Source organism: Mustelus asterias, chromosome 3 (assembly GCF_964213995.1).
Source record: "Mustelus asterias chromosome 3, sMusAst1.hap1.1, whole genome shotgun sequence".
Lineage (NCBI taxonomy): Eukaryota > Metazoa > Chordata > Chondrichthyes > Carcharhiniformes > Triakidae > Mustelus > Mustelus asterias.
The window spans coordinates 148,912,488-148,935,975 of record NC_135803.1 but is presented as its reverse complement, the minus strand read 5'-3'; the positions used below and the strand labels follow the sequence as shown (position 1 = coordinate 148,935,975).

Sequence of the window (23,488 nt, the reverse complement as noted above, 5' to 3'; positions counted from 1 at the left end):
TGAAGATTAATTTGGCAAGTCAGCTACGACTCTCACCAACTTTTACAGATGCACCATAGAAAGCATTCTTTCTGGTTGTATCACAGCTTGGTATGCCCCCTGCTCTGCCCAAGTCCGCAAGGAACTAAAAAAGGATGTGAATGTAGCCCAATCCATCACGCAAACCAGCCTCTCATCCATTGACTCTGTCTACACTTCCCGCTGCCTCGGCAAAGCAGCCAGCATAATTAAGGACCCCATGCACGCCAGACATTCTCTCTTCCACTTTCTTCCATTGGGGAAAAGCTACAAAAGTCTGAGGTCATGTTCCCTGCTGCCGTCAGACTTTTGAATGGATCTACCTTGCATCAAATTGATCTTTCTCTACTGTAACATTCTGCACTCTCTCCTTTTCTTCTCTATGAACAGTATGTTTTTGTCTGTATAGCACGCAAGAAATAATACTTTTCACTGTATGCTAACACATGTGACAATAATAAATCAAATCAAATCCCCTAGTTGCCACACTCCGACACCTGTTTGGGTACACTGAGAGAGAATTTAGCACGGCCAATGCACCTAACCAGCATGTCTTTCGGACTGTGGGAGGAAATCCTATAGGCATTTAGAGACATAAGGACTGATTAGGGACAGTCAGCATCACTTTGCGAGTGGAAAATCATGTCTCACAAATTTGATTGAGATTTTTGAAGGGGTAACCAAGGAGGTAGATAAGGGCAGTGCAGTTGATGTTGTCTACATGGACTTTAGCAAGGCCTTTGACAAGGTACCGCATGGTAGATTGTTGCATAAGGTTAAATCTCATGGGATCCATGGTGAAGTAGCTAAATGGATACAAAATTGGCTCGATGACAGAAGAGGGTTATTTTTCAAACTGGAGGCCTGTGACCAGCGGTGTGCCTCAGGATCAGTGCTGGGTCCACTGTTATTTGTCATTTATATTAATGATTCGGATGAGAATTTAGTAGGCATGATTAGTAAGTTTGCAGATGACACCAAGCTTGGTGGCATAGTGGACAGTGAAGAAGGTTATCTCCAATTGCAACGGGATCGTGATCAATTGGGCCAGTGGGCTGACGAATGGCAGATGGAGTTTAATTTAGACAAATGCGAGGTGATGCATTTTGGTAGATCGAACCAGGGCAGGACTTACTCAGTTAATGGTAGGGCGATGGGGAGAGTTATAGAACAAAGAGATCTAGGGGTACATGTTCATAGCTCCTTGAAAGTGGAGTCACAGGTGGACAGAGCGGTGAAGAAAGCATTCAGCATGCTTGGTTTCATTGGTCAGAACATTGAATACAGGAGTTGTACAAGACATTTGCAAGTGTGGCCTTACCATACTGTGTACAGTTCTGGTCACCCTATTATAGAAAGAATATTATTAAACTAGAAAGTGTGCAGAAAAGATTTACTAGGATGCTACCGGGACTTGATGGATGGAGCTATAAGGAGAAGCTGGATAGACTGGGACTTTTTTCTCTGGAGCGTAGGAGGCTGTGGGGTGATCTTATAGAGGTCTATAAAATAATGAGGGGCACAGATCAGCTAGATAGTCAACATCTTTTCCCAAAGGTAGGGGAGTCTAAAACTAGAGGGCATAGGTTCATGGTGAGAGGAGAGAAATGCAAAAGTGTCCAGAGGGGCAATTTTTTCCACACAGAGGGTGGTGAGTGTCTGGAACGAGCTGCCAGAGGTAGTAGTAGAGGCGGGTGCAATTTGGTCTTTTAAAAAGCATTTAGACAGTTACATGGGCACGATGGGTATAGTGGGATATGGGCCAAACGCGGGCAATTGGAACTAGCTTAGGGGTTAAAAAAAGGGGCAGCATGGACAAGTTGGGCCGAAGGGCCTGTTTCCATGCTGTAAACCTCTATGACTCTAATCCACGCAGACATGGGGAACATACACAGACTCCACACAGATAATGACCCAAGACGGGAATCGAACCCGGGTCCCTGACGCTGTGAGGCAGCAGCGCTAACCACTGTGCGCCTTTTCAGTTCATTGCAGATTTGGTCTACCTACTCATGCCCTTTGCCCCTTTCCAACATGGCCAAGCCTCCCCCAGCAGCAGACGTCAAGGAGTCCAGGTCTCCCTGGGTCTAATAATCTCAACGTCACAGTAAGAAGTCTCACAACACCAGGGTTAAAGCCCAACAGGTTTATTTGGAATCACGAGCTTTCGGAGCGCTGTTCCTTCATCAGGATCTCAATGTCGTGAAAGATTCATCTGCGATGCGCCCCAAACCATTATTGGCCTCATGGTGTGCTTGGCCTTGGAGGAGATGTCGAAATCTGTAGGCGTGGATCAGGTAGCGCTCATTCCCTCAATGTTCTCTTCTTTTTGCCTTTTACTGTGGTGTGACTCACGGCTTTAACATTAGCTTTGTGAGGGTGCAATTATAATTTCTGATAACACCCCCTAAAATGGCTGGTCACCTGGCTGTACAAACAATCCTTTAAAAAAAGGGCCCATCACATCCCCCACCTCAGGGTTAACCAAAGGTTTCCAGGGAGCCCTGCCAACCACGCCCACATCCATTACAGACATCAATTACTGTCAGATTTCTAGTCAATTTGCAGCTATTTTAGGTTCCTGCATTTTACAATCAGTAAAGTAAGAGTTTTTTTTCATCTAAACTGCAACAAAAAAAATGAATAACCAGTGTTAAAGAGTACTGGACAACTGGAAAATAAGGAAACAATTTACTCTCTGGCAGTACCATCAGCCTTGGGCCTACTCCCGACTAACAGACAGACAGACCCCAAACCAGGAGCTTCCTAAGAAAAATTTAAGTGTGCTTAATTCAGCTGCTTCAAGTGTGTATTAGCTGTGGCTCAGCTGGTGGCACTCAGTTCTAAAGCAGAAGGTGCTGGATTCAATCCTGCTCCAGAATTTAAACCCAAGAATCCAGGCTAACTCCAGTGTGGCGGTGATGGGAACTTGAGGGGCTGCCTTTCAGGCAAGATGCTAAAACAAGACCCTGTCTCTCAGGTAGATGTAAAAGAACAAAGGTGGAAGGCGATGACCTAGTGGTATTATCACTGGATGATTAATCCAGAAACTGCTAATGTTTTGGGGACCTGGGTTCGAATCCTGTCACAGCAGGTGGTGGAATTTGAATTCAATAAGAAATATCTGGAATTAAGAATCTACTGATGACCATGAAACCATTGTCAATTGTCGGAAAAACCCACCTGTTTCGCTAATGCCCTTTAGGGAAGGAAGTGTGCCTTCCTGACCTGGTCTGGCCTACAAGAACAAAGAACAAAGAGAATTACAGCACAGGAACAGGCCCTTCAGCCCTCCAAGCCTGCACTGACCATGCTGCCTAACTTAACTAAAAACCCCTGCCCTTCCGGGGACCATATCCCTCTATTCCCATCCTATTCATGTACTTGTCAAGACGCCCCTTAAAAATCACTACCGTATCCACTTCCGCTACCTCCCCCGGCAACGAGTTCCAGGCATTCACTATTCTGTGTGTAAAAAATCTGCCTCGTACATCTCCTTTAAACCTTGCCCCTTGCACCTTAGACCTATGCCCCCCTAGTACATAAGTACATAAGAAATAGGAGCAGGAGTAGGCCATCTAGCCCCTTGAGCCTGCCCCGCCATTCAACAAGATCATGGCTGATCTGATTGTGGTTTCGTTCCACTTACCCGCCCGCGCCCCATAACCCTTAATTCCCTTATTGATCAGAAATCTATCTACCTGTGTCTTAAACATATTTAACGAGGTAGCCTCCACTGCTTCAATGGGCAGAGAATTCCAGAGATTCACTACCCTCAGAGAAGAAGTCCCTCCTCAACTCTGTTCTAAACTGACGCCCCCTTATTTTGAGGCTGTGTCCTCTTCTAGTTCTTGTTTCCGTTCTAAGTGGAAAGAATCTCTCTGCCTCTACCCTGTCTAGCCCCTTCATTATCTTATATGTCTCTAAAAGATCTCCCCTCAGCCTTCTAAACTCCAACGAGTACATAGAAACATAGAAAAACCACAGCACAAAACAGGCCCTTCGGCCCCACAAGTTGTGCCGAACATATCCCTACCTTCTAGGCCTACCTATAACACCTCCATCCTATTAAGTCCCATGTACTCATCCAGGAGTCTCTTAAAAGACCCTATTGAGATTGCCTCCACCACCACTGATGGCAGCCGATTCCACTCGCCCACCACCCTCTGTGTGAAAAACTTCCCCCTAACATCTCCCCTGTACCTACCCCCCAGCACCTTAAACCTGTGTCCACTCGTAGCAGCCATTTCAGCCCTGGGAAAAAGCCTCTGAGTCCACCCGATCTATGCCTCAACATCTTATATACCTCTATTAGGTCTCCTCTCATCCTACGTCTCTCCAAGGAGAAAAGACCGAGCTCCCTCAGCCTATCCTCATGAGGTATGCCACTCAATACAGGCAACATCCTTGTAAATCTCCTCTGCACCCTTTCAATTTTTTCCACATCCTTCCTGTAATGAGGCGACCAGAACTGAGCACAGTACTCCAAGTGGGGTCTGACGAGGGTCTTATATAGCTGCATCATTATCCCCGGACTCTTAAACTCAATCCCTCGATTGATAAAGGCCAGCACACCATACGCCTTCTTAACCACCTCCTCCACCTGCGGGGCCGATTTTAGAGTCCTATGGACCCGGACCCCAAGGTCCTTCTGATCCTCTACAGCACTCCTTCATCCCATTTGACCTGCCAAAATGGACCACTACGCATTTATCTGGGTTGAAGTCCATCTGCCACTTCACCGCCCAGTCTTGCATCCTATCTATGTCCCTCTGTAACTTCTGACATCCCTCCAGACTATCCACAACCCCACCAACCTTCGTGTCATCGGCAAACTTATCAACCCATCCCTCCACTTCCTCATCAGGTCATTTATGAAAATGACAAACAGCAAGGGTCCCAGAATAGATCCCTGGGGCACACCACTGGTGACCAACCTCCATTCAGAAAAAGACCCATCTATACCCACTCTCTGCCTCCTTTGGGCAAGCCAGTTCTGGATCCACAGGGCAGCAGCCCCATGGATCCCATGCCCTCTCACTTTTTCTAGAACCTTGCATGGGGGACCTTATCGAATGCCTTGCTAAAATCCATATAAACCACATCTACCACTTTCCCTTCGTCAATGTGTTTAGTCATATTTTCGAAGAACTCCACCAGGCTCGTAAGGCACAATCTGCCTTTGACAAAGCCATGCTGAGTATTCTTGAGCATACTATACCTCTCTAAATGCTCATAACTCTTGTCCCTCAGGATCTTCTCCATCAGCTTACCAACCACTGAGGTTAGACTCACCGGTCGGTAATTTCCTGGGCTATCCCTATTCCCCTTCTTGAAAATAGGAACCACATCCGCAATCCTCCAATCCTCCGGCACCTCTCCCGTCTCCATCGATGACTCAAAGATCATCGCCAGAGGCTCTGCAATCTCTTCCCTCGCCTCCCACAGTAACCTGGGGTACATCCCATCCGGACCCGGCGACTTATCTATCTTGATGCCATTCAAAGATTGCAGCACAACCTCTTTGTTAAAGTCCACATACTCAATCTTTTAAGTCCACCGCACGCCCGCAGTACATCCACCCAGGTCCTTCTCCTCTGTGAAAACCGAGGCAAAATACTCATTAAGCACCTCTGCCATTTCTACTGGTTCCGTACAGACTTTCCCGCCTTCACCTTTTATAAGCCCTATTCCTTCACGTCTCATCCTTTTACTCTTCACATATTTATAGAACGCCTTAGGGCTTTCCTTAATCCTACCTGCCAGGGCCTTCTCGTGACCCCTTCTGGCTCTCCTAATTTCCTTCTTTTGTCCCTTCCTACAAGTCGTATACTCATCTAGATCCCTATCTTCGCCAAGCTCTCTGAACCTTTTATATGCTTTCCTTTTCTTCTCGACTCGGTCCCGCACAGCTTTTGTGCACCACGGTTCCTTTAACCGACCAACACCTCCCTGTCTGCTCGGAACGTTGTCCTGTAGAACCCTAGACAGACATTCCTTGAAAAACTGCCACCCCTCTTTAGTACATTTCCCCGAGAATACCTCCTTCCAATTTACTCCTCTAATTTGCTGCCTTATGTCTTCATATTTCCCTCACTCCATATAAATGCTTTCCTAGCTTGCCTGATCCTCTCTTTTTCCAATGCAAGCATAAAGGAGATAGAGTTATGGTCGCTATCCCCAAGATGCTCTCCCACTGAGAGATCTGACACCTGTCCAGGTTCATTGGTCAGTATCAGATCAAGTACAGCCTCTCCTCTTGTAGGCTTGTCCACATGCTGTCTCAGGAAACCCTCCTGAACACACCTAACGAACTCCTCCCCATCCAATCCCCTTACCCTTGGGATATTCCAATCTATGTTTGGGAAATTAAAGTCTCCCATCACAACAACTCTGCTATTATTGCATCTCTCCAGGATCTGTTTCCCTAATCTACTCAATCTCTCCTCATAAGCTAACCCCCTCATCTCCGGTATCAACCTGGTGAACCTTCTCTGTACCCCCTCCAAGGCCAATATATCCTTTCGCAAACAAGGGGACCAAAATTGCACACAGTACTCTAGTTGCGGCCTCACCAGTACCTTGTACAATTGCAGCAAGACCTCCCTGCTTTTATACTCCATCCCCTTCGCGATAAAGGCCAACATTCCATTTGCCTTCTTGATCACCTGCAAACTGAGTTTTTGCGATTCATGCACAAGGACCCCCAGGTCCCTCTGCACAGTAGCATGTTGTAATTTTTCACCATTTAAATAATAGTCCATTTTACTATTATTCCTTCCAAAGTGGATAACCTCACACTTGTCAACGTTATACTCCATCTGCCAGATCCTCGCCCCCTCACTTAGCCTATCCAAATCTCTCTGCAGACTTTCCACATCCTCCACGCAATTCGCTTTCCCACTCACCTTTGTATCATCTGCAAACTTTGTTACCCTACACTCGGTCCCCTCCTCCAGATCGTCTATGTATATGGTAAACAGTTGAGGACCCAGCACCGATCCCTGCGGCACGCCACGAGTCACCAACTGCCAACCAGAAAAGCACCCATTTATTCCAACTCTCTGCTTCCTGTTAGATAGCCAATCCTCAATCCACGCTAACACTTTACTCCCAACTCAGTGTACCTTAATCGTCTGGAGCAACCTTTTGTGAGGTACCTTATCGAATGCCTTCTGGAAATCCAAAAACACCACATCCACTGGTTCCCCTCTGTCAACCGCACTTGTTACATCTTCATAAAAATCCAGTAAATTCGTCAAACACGACTTTCCCTTCATGAATCCATGCTGCGTCTGCTTGATCGAACCATTTTTTTCCAGGTGTCCTGCTATTTCTTCGTTAATGATGGATTCCAGCAATTTCCCAACTACGGACGTTAAGCTAACCGGCCTGTAGTTACCCACCTTTTGTCTACCTCTTTTTTTAAACAGTGGCGTCACATTAGCTGTTTTCCAATCAGCCAGCACTTCCCCAGAGTCCAGCGAATTTTGATAAATTACAACCAACGCATCTGCTATTACTTCTGCCATTTCTTTCAGTACCCTGGGATGCATTCCATCCGGGCCTGGGGACTTGTCTACCTTTAGTCGCATTAGCCTACCAAGCACTACCTCTTTAGTAATAGTAATCGTTTTAAGGACCTCACCCCCTACAGTCCCACGGCCGTCAATTTTCAGTAAGCTATTTGTGTCCTCTACCGTGAAGACCGACACAAAAAACTTGTTGAAGGCCTCGGCCATTTCCTCGTTTCCCATTATTAAATCCCCCTTCTCGTCTTCTAAGGGTCCAACATTTACTTTAGCTACTCTTTTCCTTTTTCTATATTTGTAAAAACTTTTACTATCAGTTTTTATATTTTGTGCTAGTTTAGTTTCATAATCTATCTTTCCTTTCTTTATCGCATTCTTAGTAGTTCTTTGTTGTTTTTTAAAGCTTTCCCAATCTTCTAATTCCCCACTAGTTTTGGCCACTCTGTACGCATCGGTTTTTAATTTAATACTCTCCCTTATTTCCTTAGTTATCCATGGCTGGTTATCCCTTTTCTTACATTCCTTCTTTTTCACTGGAATATATTTTTGCTGAGTACTGAGAAAAATCTCCTTAAAAATCCGCCACTGTTGCTCAGCTGTCCTACCAACTAGTCTGTGCTCCCAGTCTACATTCGCCAATTCTACCCTCATCCTATTGTACTCCCCTCTGTTCAAGCAGAGGACACTGGTTTGGGACCCTACTTTCTCACCCTCCATTTGTATTAGAAATTCAACCATATTGTGATCACTCATTCCAAGAGGATCCCTCACAAGAAGACCATTGATTTTACCTGTCTCATTACACAGGACCAGATCCAAGATAGCTTGCTCCCTCGTAGGTTCTGTAACATACTGTTCGAGGAAACTATCCCAACAGCATTCTAAGAACTCTTCCTCAAGTCCACCGCGTCCGACTTGAGTCACCCAATCAATATGCAGGTTAAAATCCCCCATGATTATTGCTGTTCCGTTTTTGCACGCATCCATTATTTGCTTGTTTATAGCCCGACCCACCTCAAAGTTATTATTTGGGGGCCTATAGACCACGCCCACCAGTGACTTTCTCTCCTTACTATTCCTTATCTCCACCCACAACGATTCCACATTATGCTCCTTCGAGCCTGTATCATCTCTCACTACCGCCCTGATGTTATCTTTAATTAACATCCTGGGATAAAGCTTCTGACTATCCACTCTGTCCATGCCTCTCATAATCTTGTAGACTTCTATCAGGTCTCCCCTCAACCTCCGTCGCTCCAGTGAGAACAAACCAAGTTTCTCCAACCTCTCCTCATAGCTAATGCCCTCCATATCAGGCAACATCCTGGTAAATCTTTTCTGTACCCTCTCCAAAGCCTCCACATCCTTCTGGTAGTGTGGCGACCAGAATTGAACACTATATTCCAAGTGCGGCCTAACTAAGGTTCTATAAAGCTGCAACATGACTTGCCAATTTTTAAACTCAATACCCCAGCCAATGAAGGCAAGCATGCCATATGCCTTCTTGACTACCTTCTCCACCTGCATTGCCACTTTCAGTGACCTGTGTACCTGTACACCCAGATCCCTTTGCCTATCAATACTCTTAAGGGTTCTACCATTTACTGTATATTTCCTATTTGTATTAGACCTTCCAAAATGCATTACCTCACATTTGTCCGGATTAAACTCCATCTGCCATCTCTCCGCCCAAGTCTCCAACTGATCTATATCCTGCTGTATCCTTTGATGGTCCTCATCGCTATCCGCAAATCCACCAACCTTTGTGTCGTCCACAAACTTACTAATCAATCCAGTTACATTTTCCTCCAAATCATTTATATATATTACAAACAACAAAGGTCCCAGCACTGATCCCTGAGGAACACCACTTGTCACAGCCCTCCATTCAGAAACGCACCCTTCCACTGCTACCCTCTGTCTTCTTTGACCGAGCCAGTTTTGTATCCACCATGCCAGCTCACCTCTGATCCCATGCGACTTCACCTTCTGCACCAGTCTGCCATGAGGGACCTTGTCAAAGACCTTACTGAAGTCCATGTAGACAACATCCACTGTGACTCCAGAGCCACAGCAATGTGGTTGACTCTCAACTACCCTCGGGCAACGAGGGATGAGCTATAAATGCTGACCAGCCAGCAATACCAACGCTCCATAAATTAATAAAAAAAGAACAAAGAACATTACAGCACACGAACAGACCCTTCAGCCCAACAACACACAACGCCTTTCTAAACTAAAGTCCTCTACGCAGTCTGTATCCCCCTATTCCCTGCCTATTCATATATCTGTCAAGTTGTCTCTTGCTATTGTATCTGCTTCTACCACTTCCTCTGGCAGCACATTCTAGGCACTTACCACCCACATTGTCCTACATAGACCACCGCCTGTATCCCTCTATACCTCGCCTGTTCATGTGCTTATCCAGATAACTCTTAAATGTCATGAATGTATCTGCCTCAACCACCTCACTTGGCAGTGCATTCCAGGCCCCCACCATTCTCTGTGTAAAAACCTTCCCCCGCACATCTCCACTGAACCTTTCCCTCTTTACCCTGAACTTATGCCCCCTTGTAATTGTCATTTCTGCCCTGGGAAAAAGCTTCCAACTGTTCACCCGATCTATACCCCTCATAATTTTATAAACTTCTATCAGGTTGCCCCTCAGCCTCCATCTTTCCAGGGAGAACAATCCGAGTTTATTCAATCTCTCCTCAAAGCGAATATCCTCCATACCAGGCAACATCCTGGTAAACCTTTTCTGTACTCCCTCCAAAGCCACCACATCCTTCTGGTAGTGTGGCAACCAGAATTGAACACAGGATTCCAAATGTGGCCTAACCAATGTTTCATACAACTGTAACATAATTTGCCAACTTTTATACTCGATGAGCCGGCCGATGAAGGCATGCCTTATGCTTTCTTCACCACCTTTTCCACCTGTGCTGTCACTTTTAAGGATCTGTGGACCTGTACTCCCAGATTTCTCTGTGCGTCTATGCTCCTGATGGTTCTGCCATTTATTTTGTAGCTCCCACCTGAATTGGATCTACCAATTTCTATTAGTTCACCCTTGATCCCGTGTGACTTAATGGCGAGAATGTGGAATTCACTACCATAGAGAGTGGGTGAAGCGGATAGCACAGGTGTACTTAATGGGAAGCTAGTCACATAGAATCATAGGTTTCCTACAGTGCAGTAGGAGGCCATGTGGCCCATCGAGTCTTCACCAACAACAATCCCACCCAGGCCCTATCCCTATGTATTTACTCTGCTAGTCTTCCTGACACTAAGGGGCAGTTTAGCATGGCCAATCAACCTAACCTGCACACCTTTGGACTGTGGGAGGAAACCGGAGCACCCGCAGACACTGGAAAACGTGCAAACTCCACACAGACTGTCAGTCGAGGCTGGAATCGAACCTGGGTCCCCGGTGATGTGAGGCAGCAGAAGAAGAGAGAAGGGAATAGAGGGTAACAACGAAAGATTTGGATAAAGGAAAGGTGGGAAGAGGTTCGAATGGGGCATAAACACCAGCATGGACTGACTGGGCCGAATGGTCTGCTTTAGCACCAAAAAGCCTATGTAATCCTAAACATTAAGCTTCATGAATATTCATAGAGTCATAGAGGTTTACAGTATGGAAACTGGCCCTTCAGCCCAACTTGTCCATACTGCCCCTTTTTTATAAAAACCACGAAGCTAGTCCCAATTGCCTGCATTTGGCCTATATCCCTCTACACCCATCTTACCCATGTAACGGTCTAAATGCTTATTAAAAGACAAAATTGTACCCGCTTCTACTACTACCTCTGGCAGCTCGTTCCAGACACTCACCGCCCTCTGTGTGAAAAAATTGCCCTTCTGGACCCTTTTGTATCTCTCCCCTCTCACCTTAAACCTATGCCCTCTAGTTTTAGACTCCCCTACATTTAGGAAAAGATGTTGACTATCTAGCTGATCAATGCCTCTCATTATTTTATAGACCTCCATAAGATCATCCCTAATCCTCCTACGCTCCAGGAGAAAAAAGTCCCAGTCTATCCAGCCTCTCCTTATAACCCAAACCATCAAGTCCCGGTAGAATCCTAGTAAATCTTTTCTGCACTCTTTCCAGTTTAGTAATATCCTTTCTTTAATAGGTTGACCAGAACTGTACATAGTATTCCAACCTGGAGGATTCAGATACACAGGCAGTGTTGTGCCTCAAACCATTGCATGCTGGGAGGCTTGACAATGTTTTTTTAAAAACAGCTCACTTGGTCAAAAGCGGATTTTCACATTCAATTGTTTTGGTTTTAAAGTGTAGCCATAAACTAAGATGTGGAAATCCCCAGTGAAAGTCCCCACCTCCTACAGCGCCTCTCAACTATTAACTTTCAGAGCCGTCCAGGTCACACTCGCGAACTCTGAGTCATTCCTATTGTACACTTGCCCAGAGAAAAGTCAGATTTGGTTAACACTTTACGCCCTGTTCTCCCAGTTCAGACACCCTCGTTGTACTCATCATTACACCAGTGGAGAAAAGTCAAGCGCACCTACAGACTGCAAACTCTAACCAATGTTGGAAATAAATCTTGTCCCGCATGCTTTAGCAAAAATGCAAGCGAGAGAGAGGGAGGACACTAACTGGTGACATCAGCAACTTATAAAAACCGCATGTGACGGGGTCGCCATTTATCAATCTCACCGATAGTTGATAAGGAGCTGGTATTCCATTACCACGGCCATACCACACCAGCCACATCTCCACAAATGTGCGATTAGGAACAAATACTTGTACCTGAGGTGGATAGCCAGGCTCGTATGGGTCCACTTTATAGAGTTAAGGAACTTGCATTGATATGGCCTCTTTCACAACCTCAGGAGATTCCCCAACGCTCCATAGGCAATGGAGCGTGAGAACAGACCTGTATGTAGCATGGGTCAGTTGGGTCGAAAGGCCAGTTTCTGTGCAGTAAGAAGCAGTCTCCCATCCATTGACTCTGTCTACACTTCCCGCTGCCTCGGCAAAGCAGCCAACATAATTAAGGACCCCATGCACCCCGAACATTCTCTCTTCCACCTTCTTTCTTTGGGAAAAAGATATAAAAGTCTGAGGTCACGTACCAACTGACTCAAGAACAGCTTCTTCCCTGCTGCTGTCAGACTTTTGAATGGACCTACCTTGCATTAAGTTGATCTTTCTCTACACCCTAGCTATGACTGTAACACTACGTTCTGCACTCTCTCGTTTTCTTCTCTATGAACGGTATGCTTTGTCTGTATAGCGCGCAAGAAACAATACTTTTCACTGTATGTTAATACATGTGACAATAATAAATCAAATCAAATCAAAGCTATGAGTCAGGCCACCCGGAACAGCTCCCCAGGCCCTTCCTCATATTTTTTTTCCCCCCCGAGAAAGGGCTGATGAGGCCTCAATTTAACGTCATCTCGAAAAGAAGGCACCCCTGACAGTGCAGCAGTCTCCACTGTATTGCAGCCATCTGAAATGCAACAACTGACAGGAGCTATGTTATCTACAGCGCTGCACACTGTCAGAACCCTTTGCAAGATATGAACTTGACGGGGATCACCTGAGTTTCCTCCGGGTGCTCCAGTTTCCTCCCACACTCCGGTGTGCCGGGTAGGTTGGGTGGATTGGCCATGCTAAATTGCCCCTTAGTGTCCAAAGATGTGCAGGTTAGGTGGATTGGCTACGTTAAATTGTCCCTTAGTGTCCAAAGATGTGCAGGTTAGGCGGATTGGCCATGCTAAAGTGCCCCTTAGCGTGAGGGGGATTAGCAGGGTAAATATGTGGGGTTACGGGATAAAACCTGGGTGGGATTGTCGTCAGTGGGCTCGATGGGCGAATGGCCTCCTTCTGCACTGTAGTGATCCTACGATCAGGCCGGATTATAGGCTCACATCTCTGGATTGGGACTCGAATCCACAACTACTGATTCAGAGGCAAAGGAGCTACACGCTAAAATAGGAAAGGAACAGGAGCTGCCAGGAGGCTTGGTTGAGGAGAGTAAAGGTATCCACATTTCAGGTGAACACGTGAAACTTCAGAATCCGCAGAGGTTCCTGGCACGGAAATACAGGCTTTAGTCAGCACAATGGAGCTCATGGGACTTCTCAAGTGCCAATTTAGCTCGACTGAAGTGCGCTCGCTACTGGATCAGAAGCCTGTGGACTGGAGCCAGGACGTCAGCTCATGACTAAGACTTTACATTCCAGTTCAACATGGACAGAGTGCTGCTTGGCTACTGTTCAACGGGGCTCCCACCTGCTGATCCAAGCGGCCATTAAAGACCCCCCTTACACTATTGAAAGCAAAGCAGGAAGCCTTGGACAAAAACTCTCCATAATCAAAACTGAATTAACTGGTTACTCATTGCCCTCAATGGGATCTTTCTGTGCTGCAGCACATAATGACATGACATGGAATCATAGAATCCCTACAGTGCAGAAGGAGGCCACTCGGCCCATCGAGATTGCACTGACCACAATCCAACCCAGGCCCTATTCCCGTAATCTCACATATTCACCCTGCTAATCCCCCCTGACACTAAGGGGCAATTTAGCATGGGTAATCCACCTAACCAACACATCTTTGGACCGTGGGAGGAAACCGGAGCACCCGGAGGAAACCCACGCAGACACGGGGTGAACATGCAAACTCCACACAGACAGTGACCCAAGTCGGAATCGAAGCTGGGTCCCGAGCATTGTGTGGTACCAACACTGCCCGCCGGGCACCAGCGCGCGCCAACACTGCACGCTGGGCACCAGCGCGCACCAACACTGCACGCTGGGCACCAGCGCGTGCCAACACTGCCCGCTGGGCACCAGTGCATGCCAACGTGGCACACTGGGCACCAGTGTGCACCAACACTGCCCGCTGGGCACCAGCATGCGCCAACACTGCCCGCTGGGCACCAGTGCGTGCCGACACGGCATACTGGTCACCAGCGCACACCGACACTCGCAGCATCTTTGGGAGAGAGGAGTGGAAATTGGAAAAACAAAATAAGACAATGACGCTGGCAAGACAATTCCAGCTACACTGAGCAATGAGGGGAAGAAGCATGTGTGATTATGGGTGAGAGTCAGTAAGGTGCAAAAGTCCAGGGGTGTGGGGTTGGTGAGCTGCTCTGGCCAAGAAAACTAAACACTCCCGCTGCTCTTTCAAGGAGTTAGTCTTTTTCCCATTTTGTGTCAGGAAGCAAGCCAGGTGACTTGCCCGATTCCAGATATATCTGGTACAAGTGACATTCCATTTTAACGAGCTTGTCCGTATCCTTGTGAATAAACAGCATCACATTTACTAATGGGAAGACGGTCACGTTTAGGGGCTTAATACAGCTGCTCCAAACCTTACTGAGAGGCAGAGCAAGCCTGAGAGGGCAGAATGTCAAACACAAACATCCATAAAAACAACTGGAGGTTTCCTCAATGAATCACTCAATGTGTCATTAGCAACTTCAGGAAGTTTGATGCATCCATAAGACATAGGAGCAGAATTAGGCCACTCGGCCCATTGAGTCTGCTCCGCCATTCAATCATGGCTGATATTTTTCTCATCCCCATTCTCCTGCTTTTTCCCCATAATCCCTGACCCCTTATTAACCCATCTTATCTCTCCAATATTTAATGACACCGCTCATAGATTCCTCTCTGATCAGGGAGCTGCATGTTTTCAATAATCTGTACTTGACAGAACCCTCAGAAAAACAGATTTCCCATTCATAGTCATCTCTTAAGGAGGTTACATATAGCCTCTTCCATAATGGGGCAGCACGGTGGCACAGTGGTTAGCACTGCAGCCTCACTGCGTCATGGGTTCGATTCTGACCTCGGGTGACTGTCTGTGTGGAGTTTGTATGTTTTCCCTGTAGCTTGGGTTTCCTCCCACACTCCAAAGATGTGCAGGTTAGGTGCATAGGCCACGATAAATTGCCCCTTCGTGTCCCAAGATGTATAGGTTAGCGGTGGGGTTTAGTGAGATAAATACGTGGGGAAAGGGCCTGGGTGGGATCCTCTGCTGGAGAGTCAATGCAGACTCGATAGGCCGAATGTGGGCCCAACAGTACTGCACTGGAGTATAGGCTTTGACTTTTGTGCTCAAGTGTCTGGAGTGGGACTTGAACCGAAAAGGTTTACGGTTCACAGATCCCAAAGGAAAGGGAATTTTGAAAAATTCTTACAAAATTATTTACATAAACTATGACAACAACAGAGCAAGCCAACCAATCACTGATGCTGATCTAATGTGCATTAGTGTGGAGCAACATATCCAGAAAAGCAGAGATGCTGCCAAGGAGAGGAATGACAAATAGTCAATTAAAGCTGTCCTTATTTCCTAATAGGAGTTACACTTAGGGACGGCATGGTGGCACAGTGGTTAGCACTGCTGCCTCACAGCTCCAGGGATCCGGGTTCAATTCCCGGCTTGGGTCACTGTCTGTGCGGAGTCTGCATATTCTCCCCGTGTCCACGTGGGTTTCTTCCGGGTGCTCCAGTTTCCTCCCCGAGTCCGAAAGACGTACTGGTTAGGTGCACTGGCCGTGCCCAAGTTCTCCCTCAGTATACCCGAACTGGCGCCGGAGTGTGGTAACTAGGGGATTTTCACAGTAACTTCATTGCAGTGTTAATGTAAGCCAACTTGTGACTAATAAATAAACTAAAAACTAAACTTAACCTATAGCTCGCTGTAATGAAATTCAAAAAATGAACCATTTTGAATATTATTCCTTGGAAGATTTTTTGGTCTGTCTGGCCCTTGTTTCCATTGCTTGTCGAGTTTCAATATGATTTTAAATATTCCAGTTGCCGTCTGCTGTAGATTTCATCAGAAGGGCTTGCCTTGGCCAAGGAGGCAATGATCCAATTAAGGATTTTGACCAAGAGACAAAGGGTACTTTTCCAGTCAGTAACTCTATAACAAATAGCCCCATTAACTGATGTTCCTGAGCACTGTGGTCTCTGCAAATATCTGTCTTGTGTATCTGGCTCCAAGTAATGACTCGGTGAGCCCATTGGATTATGATGTTTATCAAACAAACAGATAGTGGGTAAGCGAGAGTCAGTGCCCAGAGTGTGGGCGTATGCTGGCTTGTCTCCACTCCTGCTCAGAGTGGGACAGGCTGGAGGAGGGGAGTTATATCAGAGGGAGCATCATGCCTGCATAGTCTCTGATATCTCTCAGTGTTAACGGTAGCCTGGAATCAGATCTCATATGTGCCCCCCACGTGACTGCAGAGGCAACAGGCCAGACAGGCAGAGAAAGAAGATATTAGCTGAAAATAAATGATAGAATCTTCCAGCACAGGGGGCCATTCAACCCAATGTGCTACCTCGGAAAAGAAGCCAGCATAATCAAGGACCCCACGCACCCCGGACATACTCTCTTCCACCTTCTTCCGTCGGGATAAAGATACAAAAGTCTGAGATCACGTACCAACCAACTCAAGAACAGCTTCTTCCCTGCTGCCATCAGACTTTTGAATGCACCTACCTTATATTAAGTTGATCTTTCTCGACACCCTAGCTACGACTGTAACACTACATTCTGCACCCTCGCTTTTCCTTCTCTCCTATGTACTCGATGAATGGTATGCTTTGTCTGTATAGCGCGCAAGAAACACTGTATACCTATACACGTGACAATAATAATCAAATCAATGTTGGTTTTTAGAAACAGCAAACACCTGATCTCTGGCTTTGCAAATATTTTTGACTATTTATCCATTTCCCGTTTGAAAGTTAATAATCCACCAACCTTTCCAACAGTGCCTTCATGATCATTAACAACTCACTGTGCAGAAAATAAAACTGTCCTCATCTCCCCGTTCCTCCTCTTAAGATCATAAGAAATCAGAGCAGAATTAGACAATTCGGCCCATCGAGCCTGTTCCACCTTTCAATAAGATCATGACTGATCGGATTGTGGACCTGACTCTACTTCCCTAACCCTCGTTAACCAGAATAACCTGTCTAACTCAGCCTTGTACATATCCAATGATCCAAAGCCTCCACTGCACTATATGGGTCACTCCAAAGACTAACGGACCTCCGAGAAGAGAAATTCTTCCTCCTTATCTGATTTAATTGGAGACCCCTTATTTTTATAGTGTGCCGCTTGGTTCTAAAATCTTCTGCAAGAGGAAACATCCTCTTGGCATCCAGAATGTCAAAGCCCCCTCAGAATCATCTGTTTCAGTAAGATCACTTCTTCTAAACTCTAAGGAGTACAGGCTTAACCTGCCCTATTTTTCCTTATAAGACAACCCCTCCATCTTAGAAATGTTGCCAGTTGGCATAAATCCGTGACTACTGGTTACCAATCACCCTTCCAGCGAGAATGGTTCCTCCTTATACGGTCAACATCCCTCACGGTTTTGAACACCTCAATTAAATCTCAGAATTAAGGGTACAATCTTTCGCTCCCTCCAAGGCAAGTTCTGAGGTGGGGGAAGCAGAAATCTGAATGAATGGGATTCCACAGTCCATCTCCACCCCCTCCCCCCAAGAACCCACCCACCCAAACATGACAATAATCTCTCCCTCAATGTCGAAGGGGATTGTCATCAACTTCAGGAAGTGTCATGGAGAACATGCCCCTGTCTACATCAATGGGGACAAAGTAGAAATGGTCGAGAGCTTCAAGTTTTAAGGTGTTCAGATCACCGACGACCTGTCCTGTTCCCCCCCCCCCCAACCGCACCCACCCCCTCCCAATGTGGACACTATAGCTAAGAAAGCCCACCAGTGCCACTACTTTCTCAGAAGACTTAAGGAAATTTGGCATGTCAACTACGACTCTCACCAACTTTTACAGTTGCACCATAGAGAGTATTCTTTCTGGTTGTATCACAGTTTGGTATGACTCCTGCTCTGCCCAGGACCCGCAAGAAACTACAAAAGGTCGTGAATGTAGCCCAATCCATCACGCAAACCAGCCTCCCATCCACTGACTCTGTCTACACTTCCTGCTGCCTCAGAAAAGCAGCCAGCATAATTAAGGACCCCATGCACCCCGGACAAAAGTCTGAGGTCACATACCAACCAACTCAAGAACAGCTTCTTCCCTGCTGTCATCAGACTTTTGAATGGACCTACCCTGCATTAAGTTGTTCTTTCTCTACACCCTAGCTATGACTGTAACACTACATTCTGCACTCTCTCCTTTCCTTCTCTATGAACGGTATGCTTTGTCTGTATAGCGCGCAAGAAACAATACTTTTCACGGTATACTAATACATGTGACAATAATAAATCAAATCAAATCAGATGAAATTGCGTGCCTAGGTGGGAATCCTGCCCATTCACCTATTAAGGCCCTTCAGTGGATCAGCCTCAGTTTTCAGGCTGGTGAAGGTGTGGGTAGGATGGGGAATTGGCATTTGCACTTCTCCCCATCTCGGGAAGGAGGGGTGCCACATTCTGAAAGCCTCCCTCAAATCTGGGACACCCTCCAACCCGGGACACTGGAGCTCCCGGACCCTCTTCCCACCTGGCCTGCTGCTGGGGTCACTCCCCCCTCCCACCCTGCCTCTGGGCATTCCCAATCCCGGGACCTCCAGGGTTTATCTTTCTGAAGGTCCCGGAACTTAGTCACAGGCAGAGCTCTGCAATACCACTTCCGGGCACTGCAGCGCTGTGCCTGGTTGGATTAAAGAGCTAGAAGTTTATTGATTAGCGTCACAAGTAGGCTTACATTAACACTGCAATGAAGTTACTGTGAAAATCCCCCAGAGCCACACTCCGGCACCTGGTCGGGTACACCGAGAGAGAATTTAGCATGGCCAATGCATCCTAATCAGCACGTCTTTCCAACTGTGGGAGGAAACCCACGCAGACATGGGGAGAACGTGTAGACTCTGCACAGACAGTGACCCAAGCCAGGAATCGAACCTTGTTCCCAGGCACTGTAAGGCAGCAGTGCTAACCACTGTGCCACCAGCACGGTGGCACAATCTCACGGGTGGGAGGACCTCCCTCCAAGGCGAATGCAAGTCCTGCCCGCTGTCAATTAATCAATGCTCAATTCAGCATCAAATGGCAGTGGGAGTTCAAGATTCAGTGGCTGCACATTAGGCCCCGTCTCCCAGGATGGAAACCACCATCCTTAAAATTCTACTCTAAGATACAGAAAGAATGAGTTAAAAATAGAAAGGACTGGTCCAACTCAGAATATGAGAGATTTACAAAGTATTTACAGAGCAGAAACACATTCAGCAGCTCCATAGTGGTCTCCATCTCCACATAAGGGCGGCACGGTGGCACAGTGGCTAGCACTGCTGCCTCACAGCGTCAGGGACCTGGGTTCGATTCCCGGCTCGGGTCACTGTCTGTGTGGATTTTGCACATTCTCCCCGTGTCTGCGTGGGTTTCCTCCGGGTGCTCCGGTTTCCTCCCACAGTCCAAAAATGTGCGGGTTAGGTGGATTGGCCGTGCTAAATTGCCCCTTAAGGTCAGGGCGATTAGCTAGGGTAATTGAATGGAGATAGGGCCTGGGTGGGTTTGTGGTCGGTACAGACTCGAGGGGTCGAATGGCCTTCTTTTGCACTGTGGGATTCTATAAGCCTCCTCTCATCTCTCCACCTAACCCCATCAATATTGCTTTCTCCCCAATGTGTTTATCCAGCTTTGGCTTAAATACATCTGTGCTATTTGCCTCGGGAATTCCGTGTGGTAACGTGTTTCACATTCCTACCATTCTGTGGGTTTCTTTTTTGAATTCCCACCTGGATTTATGGAATGCCCCAGATATGTTTGCTGTTCGTATCGTGGGCCAGAGGCTGTGAGGCAATGTGTGCCACCTCGCCAGCCTACAATATTGGCTTCCTCGCTCCAGCCCACACTCAAATCTAAGAGGTTTTTTGAGCTGGCATCTTTCAGTCGTGGCTCCTTTAGCCTTGAAGGAAGCTAGAAGTATGTGGAGTCAAGAACTACTCCATGGCTTCATCACTAGAATCAATGCTGTCACTCCAGCATACTGAGCTGCACTTTCAGATGGATATTGAGATCCAGCTATATCTGTCCTCCCTGATGGACATGAAGAATCCTACGAAGACTATTTCGAAGAAGAGCAGGGGAGATATTCATGGTGCCAAAAGAGAAAATGCTGGAAAATCTCGGCAGGTCTGGCAGCATCTGTAAAGAGAGAAAAGAGCTGATGTTTCAAGTCCAGACGACCCTTTGTCAAAGCTCTTGACAAAGGCTCATCTGGACTCGAAACGTCAGCTCTTTTCTCTCCTTACAGATGCCGCCAGACCTGCCGAGATTTTCCAGCATTTTCTCTTTTGGTTTCAGATTCCAGCATCCGCAGTAATTTGCTTTTATCCAGATATTCATGGTGTCCTGGGTCACTCAACCAGCAGTGCAAACACAAATTATCTGGTCATTATTGTAAAGTTTATTTATTACTGTCACAAATAAGGCTTACATTAACACTGCAATGAAGTTACTGTGAAAACCTCCAAGTTGTCACACTCCAGTGTCTGTTTGGGTACACTGAGGGAGAATTTAGCATGGCCAATGCACCTAACCAGCACGTCTTTCGGACTGTGGGAGGAAACCGGAGCACCCGGAGGAAACCCACACAGACATGGGGAGAATGTGCAGACTCCGACAGTGACCCAAGCCAGGAATCGAACCCGGTTCCCCGGCGCTGTGAGACAGCAGTGCTAACCACTGCGCCACCGCGCTGCCCACATGTATTCCTGCATGTGGGATCTTTCCATGTGCAAATGGGTTTTCAAGTTCCTACATTTCAACAGTGACCACACTGCAAAAGTACTAATTTGATTGCAAAAATGCATTCAAATTTCCTCCAGTTGCGAAAGGCGTTATATAAACTCTTTCTTCATGGAAGTCTCACCTAATAGATATGTACAAGGTAGATAAAGAAAACTCATTCTATTAGGCCACATGCATCACCCTCCCCAATCACCTGTAAGGTGGGAGGTCAAAGGGGGAAAAAGTAGTGGCCAATTTGAAGATAATCATTTAGGGGTTCCATCTGCGCTAACTCAGGCATTTAATCAAAACGAAAAATATTTTAAAAGATGCAACCTGAAGAAATGCAACGTAGTACAATTCAGAAACGGAATGAAAGCGAGGCAGGATTACCACAGTTTAAGAATACAGTGATTTTAACCTACCACAAAAGGCATGACACTGTCTCGTCAGCAAAAATATCAAGCTCTTTGTCGTGACTGTGTGACTTATTGATTCAAATCACAGCAGGCAACAGTTCCAGAACGCAGAGAATTGGCCAAATGTACAGGTGTTGCTTTTACAGGTACTCTATAACCTGGTGTTGTGAGACTTCTTACTGTGCCCACCTCAATCCAAGGCTGGCATCGCCACATCATCGCTCTTACAGGTAGGCAGGGCGTGACTAGCAGAAGTGGTTAGGGAGGGAGTTCTGTAGAGCAAGCTGCTGGGAACAACACTGCCATTGGGCACAGCAACAAAGAACAATACAGCACAGGAACAGGCCCTTCGGCCCTCCGAGCCCGCGCCGCTCCCTGGTCCAAACTAGACCATTCTTTAGTGTCCCTCCATTCCCACTCCGTTCATGTGACTATCTAGACAAGTCTTAAACGTTCCCAGTGTGTCCGCCTCCACCACCTTGCCCGGCAGCGCATTCCAGGCCCCCACCACCCTCTGTGTAAAATACGTCCTTCTGATATCCGTGTTAAACCTCCCCCCCCCGTCATCTTGAACCTATGACCCCTCGTGAACGTCACCACCGACCTGGGAAAAAGCTTCCCACCGTTCACCCTATCTATGCCTTTCATAATTTTATACAACTCTATTAGGTCACCCCTCATCCTCCGTCTTTCCAGTGAGAACAACCCCAGTTTACCAAATCTCTCCTCATAACTAAGCCCTTCCATACCAGGCAACATCCTGGTAAACCTCCTCTGCACTCTCTCTAAAGCCTCCACGTCCTTCTGGTAGTGTGGCGACCAGAACTGGGCGCAGTATTCCAAATGCAGCCGAACCAACGTTCTATACAACCGCAACATCAGACCCCAACTTTTATACTCTATGCCCCATCCTATAAAGGCAAGCATGCCATATGCCTTCTTCACTACCTTCTCCACCTGTGACGTCACCTTCAAGGATCTGTGGACTTGCACACCCAGGTCCCTCTGCGTATCTACACCCTTTATGGTTCTGCCATTTATCGTATAGCTTCCCCCCTACGTTAGTTCTACCAAAATGCATCACTTCGCATTTATCTGGATTGAACTCCATCTGCCATTTCTTTGCCCAAATTTCCAGACTATCTATATCTTTCTGTAGCCTCTGACAATGTTCCTCACTATCTGCAAGTCCAGCCATTTTCGTGTCGTCCGCAAACTTACTGATCACCCCAGTTACACCTTCTTCCAGATCGTTTATATAAATCACAAACAGCAGAGGTCCCAATACAGAGCCCTGTGGAACACCACTAGTCACAGGCATCCAGCCGGAAAAAGACCCTTCCACTATCACCCTCTGTCTTCTGTGACCAAGCCAGTTCTCCACCCATCTAGCCACCTCCCCCTTTATCCCATGAGATCCAACCTTTTGCACCAAACTACCATGAGGGACTTTGTCAAACGCTTTACTAAAGTCCATATAGATGACATCCACGGCCCTTCCCGCGTCAACCATTCTAGTCACTTCTTCAAAAAACTCCACCAGGTTAGTGAGGCATGACCTCCCTCTCACAAAACCATGCTGACTATCATTAATGAGTTTATTCCTTTCTAAATGCGCATACATCCTATCTCTAAGAATCCTCTCCAACAACTTCCCTACCACGGACGTCAAGCTCACCGGCCCATAATTTCCTGGGTTATCCTTCCTACCTTTCTTAAATAACGGGACCACATTAGCTATCCTCCAATCCTCTGGGACCTCACCTGCGTCCAGTGACGAGACAAAGA

General features: G+C 46.8%; 1 protein-coding gene across 3 annotated transcripts in view; it reads right to left on the bottom strand.

Annotated features, from left to right (window-relative positions):
* LOC144491723 (ETS domain-containing protein Elk-1-like) overlaps nucleotides 1-23,488 on the bottom strand; it is a 113,147-nt gene that overhangs the window by 26,858 nt on the left and 62,801 nt on the right. The window lies entirely within an intron of this gene.